This window comes from Gorilla gorilla, chromosome 5 (genome assembly GCF_029281585.2).
Source record: "Gorilla gorilla gorilla isolate KB3781 chromosome 5, NHGRI_mGorGor1-v2.1_pri, whole genome shotgun sequence".
NCBI classification, from domain to species: domain Eukaryota; kingdom Metazoa; phylum Chordata; class Mammalia; order Primates; family Hominidae; genus Gorilla; species Gorilla gorilla.
The window spans coordinates 31,040,846-31,046,845 of NC_073229.2; the positions used below are offsets into that span (position 1 = coordinate 31,040,846).

At 39.2% G+C, this 6,000-nt stretch overlaps 1 long non-coding RNA gene across 2 annotated transcripts; it reads left to right on the forward strand.

Moving 5' to 3' along the window:
* Positions 1-2,947: 2,947 nt before the first annotated feature.
* Positions 2,948-5,746, forward strand: LOC129534236 (uncharacterized). 2 transcript variants are annotated; one of them, XR_010134089.1, is made up of 4 exons: positions 2,948-3,252; positions 3,832-3,902; positions 4,935-5,175; positions 5,275-5,746. It is a non-coding gene; the product is annotated as an uncharacterized lncRNA (long non-coding RNA). The 2 variants fall into 2 exon arrangements; XR_008680745.1 differs by having other exon boundaries at positions 4,935-5,746.
* Positions 5,747-6,000: the final 254 nt, after the last annotated feature.

Consider the following 6,000-nt stretch of genomic DNA (forward strand, 5'->3'; position numbering starts at 1 on the left):
GTGGATCAATGGAACGACACTAAATGGCACAGATACACCACGTCACGCAGAATTTCAGGGGATTTAACTTATCTGAACATATCACGTGTGAAAAGGCTTTTTCCGAGCCCTGTAGATGGGTCAGGGATATGGAAAGGCAAGTGGAAGAAAGTACAAGGGGGCTTTAGCAGGGATGGGGAGGGTAGGTTTCCATGCAGACTTCTGCCACAGCAGGCTCTTTGGGCTGTTTGGGCCTGGGCTTGAATTGCGCTTCACAAGCCCTGGCCTGATTTCTACAGAGCTTTTCAACACGGAGGATGAAAGGCATTCCACAGCTGAAAGGGATTCTGTCCTCCCAGAGTACTGGGGCTGTCGGTGGCACCAACAGCATAACAGCCGTCTGCCGACTCCTGACAGGCTTAGGAAGGAGCCCTTTCATACCGCTACAGCTCTGTGTTAGCAGCCGCCCGTGGAGAGGAGGGAATTGTTTCCATGAAGAAATACAACTCGTCTTTTTGCTTTTAATTTCTCTAGAATGAGTGGACTCAGAATGGTGGCAAAAGAGGCAAAGTGAGAGTAGGCGTCTCCAAAATGTCAGGCTGGTGACTGGACCAGGGGCAGGAGGAACAAAGCAGCTCAATTACCTGAAGAGCTTCAAAAAGTTTTTTTTGTTTTTGTTTTTGTTTTTTTAATTGTGGTAAAATACATGTAACATAAAATTTACCATTTTACCATTTTATTTATTTATATATTTTTGGAGATAGGGTCTCTCTCTGTTGCCCAGGCTGGAGTACAGTGGTGCAATCTCGGCTCACTTCAACCTCCACTCCCCAGGCTCGAGTGGTCTTCCCACCTCAGCCTCCCAAGCAGCTGGGACTACAAGTGCATACCACCATGCCTGGCTAATTTTCATATTTTTAGTAGAGATGGGGTTTCACCATGTTTCCTGGGCTGGTCCTGAACTCCTGGGCTCAAGCGATCCACCCACCTCAGCCTCCCACAGTGCAGGGAATACAGATGTGAGCCACCACAGGTGGCCGATTTTAACCATTTTTAAGTGTACATTTCAGTAGTATTTGGTACATTCACATGATTGTGCAACCATGACCACTGTCCATCACCAGAACCCCAGTTTTTTTTTTTTTTTTTTTTTGAGATAGGTCTTGTTCTGTTGCCCAGGCTAGAGTGCAGTGGTGTGATCTTGGCTCTCTGCAACCTCCATCTCTTCGGTTCAAGCGATTCTCATGCCTCAGCCACCCGAATAGCTAGGATTATAGGTGTGTGCCACCATACCTCGCTAATTTTTAATTTTTGTAATTTTAGTAGAGATGGGGTTTCACCATGTTGACCAGGCTGGTCTTGAACTCTTGGCCTCATGTGACTGCGCGCCTTGGCCTCCCAAAGTGCTGGGATTACAAGTGTGAGCCACCACGCCCGGCCGAATACATATTTTAAATTATAATTTTTTAATGCAGATTTCATTCAGTAAAGCCATTGAAAAAGAATGAGATTGTTCTGTGCTGATGTGGAGAGATGTTAAAAATCCTTATTTTTAAAAAAAAGAATTTTTAAAAAAATCCTTATTTTTAAAAAAAAGAATTTTAAAAAAAAATCCTTATTTTTTAAAAAAAGAATTTTAAAAAAAAATCCTTATTTTTTAAAAAAAGAATTTTAAAAAAAAATCCTTATTTTTTAAAAAAAGAATTTTTAAAAAAAATCCTTATTTTTTAAAAAAAGAATTTTTAAAAAAAATCCTTATTTTTTAAAAAAAGAATTTTTAAAAAAAATCCTTATTTTTTAAAAAAAGAATTTTTAAAAAAAATCCTTATTTTTTAAAAAAAGAATTTTTAAAAAAAATCCTTATTTTTTAAAAAAAGAATTTTTAAAAAAAATCCTTATTTTTTAAAAAAAGAATTTTTAAAAAAAATCCTTATTTTTTAAAAAAAGAATTTTTAAAAAAAATCCTTATTTTTTAAAAAAAGAATTTTTAAAAAAATCCTTATTTTTTAAAAAAAGAATTTAAAAAAAAATCCTTATTTTTTAAAAAAAGAATTTTTAAAAAAAATCCTTATTTTTTAAAAAAAGAATTTTTAAAAAAAATCCTTATTTTTTAAAAAAAGAATTTTTAAAAAAAATCCTTATTTTTTAAAAAAAGAATTTTTAAAAAAAATCCTTATTTTTTAAAAAAAGAATTTAAAAAAAATCCTTATTATTTAAAAAAACAGCAAGCCACAGAACAGTGTGTATAGTACATATAATGGGTGTGTATGCACTCAGATGACTAGGAGGAGAACACAGATTGTTGATGGTGATAACCTCTAGAAATAGGAATGAAGCTCTGGAATGGAAGGGATTTTAACTTTCATTGTATACTTTTTTTTTTGTACAGTTTAGGTGTTTTAACAGATGCCTGTGAAGTTTGCATTTAAAAGTTTTCCAGCCACCTATTCTGCCTGAAATCGATGCAGATAGTATGGTGCTGTGCCTCGGGACCTGCTCATGTTGGGATGCCTTTTTGATTCTGACACACTGCTATGTTTGGAAACACCGCTTTGGAACAAGATCTTCCAGACAAAGGTTTGGATACCCAGAGGTATCAGAATATCTATTTTAAACGAATTATGTCATTATTCAAATTGTATTCAATACGCATGGGAAAAATTTTATAGTTGGGAGTAAGGATCAAGACAAGGCAATTTCTACAGTACGCAGGGGTTCTTAACTTTTTGTATGCCATGTTTACTGCTATGATTTGAATGTGTCCTCCAAATTTCATGTGTTAAAAACTTAATCCCCAAATTCATATTTTGACTGGAGTTGGGGTCTTTGGACAGTAATTGGGATTAGAGAAGTTCATCAGGGTGGGCTCCTTATGTCGGGACTGGTGGCTTTATAAGACAAAGAAGAGAGCCCTGAGCTGGCACAAACGTTCTTGCCCTTTGTGGTGGTTAATTCTGTCAACTTGATTGGATTGAAGGATACAAAGTATTGATCCTCAGTGTGTCTGTGAGGGTGTTGCCCAAAAAGATTACCATTTCAGTCAGTGGGCTGGGAAAGGCAGATCCACCCTTAATCTGGGTAGGCACAATCTAATCAGAAGGCTGAAAAATGTGAAAAGAGAGACAGGCTTAAACTCCCAGCCTACATCTTTCTCCTGTGCTGGATGCCTCCTGCCTTCGAACATTAAACTCCAAGTTCTTCAGTTTTGGAACTCAGACTGGCTCTCCTTGCTTCTCAGCCTGCAGACAGACTATTGTGGGACCTTGTGATTGTGTGAGTTAATACTTAATAAACTCCCCTTTATATATAGATATATTATATATGTGTGTGTGTGTGTGTGTGTGTATGTATATACACATATATAAACTTTTTTGTTTTTTTTTTTTTTGAGACGGAGTCTCGCTCTGTCACCCAGGCTGGAGTGCAGTAGCGCGATCTCGGCTCACTGCAAGCTCCGCCTCCCGGGTTCACGCCATTTTCCTGCCTCAGCCTCCAGAGTAGCTGGGACTACAGGCGCCCCCCACCATGCCTGGCTAATTTTTTGTATTTTTTTTAGTAGAGATGGGGTTTCACCATGTTAGCCAGGATGGTCTCGATCTCCTGACCTTGTGATCCACCCGCCTCGGCTTCCCAAAGTGCTGGGATTACAGGCATGAGCCACCGTGGCCGGCCATATATATACTTATAAAAACTTAATACTTAATAAACTCCCATATATATATATACCTATATATACATATATAGGTGTACACCTATATATACACACACACACATACATACATATTCCATTACTTCTGTCCCTCTAAAGAACCCTGACAATACACCCTCTCACAGTGTAATGACCTTTGCCAGGTTATGCCACAGCAAGAAGACTCTCACCAGATGCCAGTGCCATGTTGTTGGACTTCCCAGCCTCCAGAACTGTAAGAAATGAATCTCTGTTCTTTAAAAATTACCCAGCCTCAGGTATTCAGTTACAGTAACACAAAACAGACTAAGAAATGTATCTTTGGCAATCTGGTGAAGCTAATGACCAATTTTGGGAATAATGGCCCCCCTCCCTGCCCAATAAGGTTTTTTTTAAAAGAAATTATTTTCATTACTATTATTTTTGAGACAGGGTCTTGCTTTTTCACCCAGGCTGGAGTGCAGTGGCACGATCATAGTTTGCTGTAACCTCATACTCCTGGACTTGAGCAATCCTCCCACCTCCACCTTCTGAGTAGCTGGGACTATAGCCACACACCACCATGTTTGGCTAATTTTTAAATGTTTTTTTATAGAGATGGGATCTGGCTATGTTGTCCAGGCTGATCTCAATCTCTTGGGCTCAAGGGATCCTCCTGTCTTGGTCTCCAATAAAGTTTTTAAGTGTGCAAAACAGTATGCATATAATTACAAAATAATAAATTATATTGATGTATAGTTCTCCAAATTTAAAAAAATTATCAATAAAACAATGTATAAGCCTTTCATTGAGGTATTAAATAACAAAAGCTGGTTGTGGTCTACTGGTTTCCATAATCTCAGAGAAGTAATCAGTATAAATGCCACTTCAAGATATCACAAAACCAATAATGAGATCTGAAAATAGATGTGAAGCCTAGGCAAGATGGTAAGACCTCATCTCTACAAAACATTTTTAAAAACATTAGCTAGGCATGGGTCCACATTGGTAGTCCCAGCTACTCAAGAGGCTGAAGCAGCAGAGTTGCTTGAGAGCAGGAGTTTGAGGCTGCAGTGAGCTGTTTGCACCACTGCACTCCTACAGAGCAAGACCCTCATCTCAAAAAAAAAAAAAAAAAAAAAAAGATGAAAATAGATGTGATTTCTATTGGTGATAAAGACACAGATATTGCTTACACAATTGTGATTTGTTGTCATAATCAAAGAAAACACTGAATTTCACTTAGAGTTAGTGAAAATAAAGATGCATTTTTTTTTCCCCACCTAAGTTCAGAGACACCCCTGCCCCCAGATTCATACTCCAGGCTGGGAGCCACTGGCATAACTGATGGATGAAAGGAAGAGAAGAATGAACACAGAGAGATTGGAGGTGGAGAATGAGAGCAGGCTTGGAAGGAATGAGATCCAGCATTAGAAGGGAGAGATGTATCTTTCCCTGTGACTTGGTTTCCCCATTCAAGGAAGAGGAAGTAGGTGGGTACAGCACATATTAGGTCATCAGGAAAGCAGGTAAGGAAGCTTTCCTCAGATGGCCTCAGAGTGAATGAATGGATAAATGAAAGCAAGAGGTTGTTTTAAGCAAGTAAGGGAGAAACCCGGATGTTACAGGAAACCTAAGGAGAGAAGTTCCAGAACTGATCTGAGGACTGAGCCAGGGAGTCCAGGAGAGCAGAGGCCAGGGGCTAGATGGAGCGGGTGAGCATCCATTTCTGCTGGCCAGGCTGGTTCACCTGGGGACTTTCTTCAGAAATTCTGTGCTGCAGGAGGAGACAGTAGATTGAAGTGACAGCCTAGTGGGTGGATTCTTTGAAAGCTGAGGAGGAGTGAGAAGCCTTGTGCGTGGGTCAAAAAAAATAAAAAAATAAAAAAATAAATAAATAAAGGCTAAATGGTAGATTTCTGAGTGGAGAGTGTGTTTGAAGGGGCCCAGGGAGGGGACTAACACATGGTGAAATGGCAGATGCTGAATCCTTGAAGACTTCAGGTTCAGGGGATTTGCAAATCGCAAAAGCAACAAGAAAGGACGAGGGGATCCAAGGTGCACTCGGGGTCTTAAGGATGTTGCTCATTTAACACAGTTGTTGGCATTAAAGAATTTCCAGGAAATGTCAACAGTTGGGTAGCTTTGAACAGCCCTAAAAGTGACTCAGCCAGATGGTTCCTGTAAGAATTCCTCCCTCATTCCTCCTTGTCTGCCGTCCTCCTCCTCATACAAGCTGTTTCCAGAGTGCAGATTAAGTCTTGTCAGCCAAAGAGGAACCATACTTCAGATATCTCAGGCAACATTTACTTATCTTCACAAGCTTCCTTATTGTAAGTGCAGAGCCCTCTGAC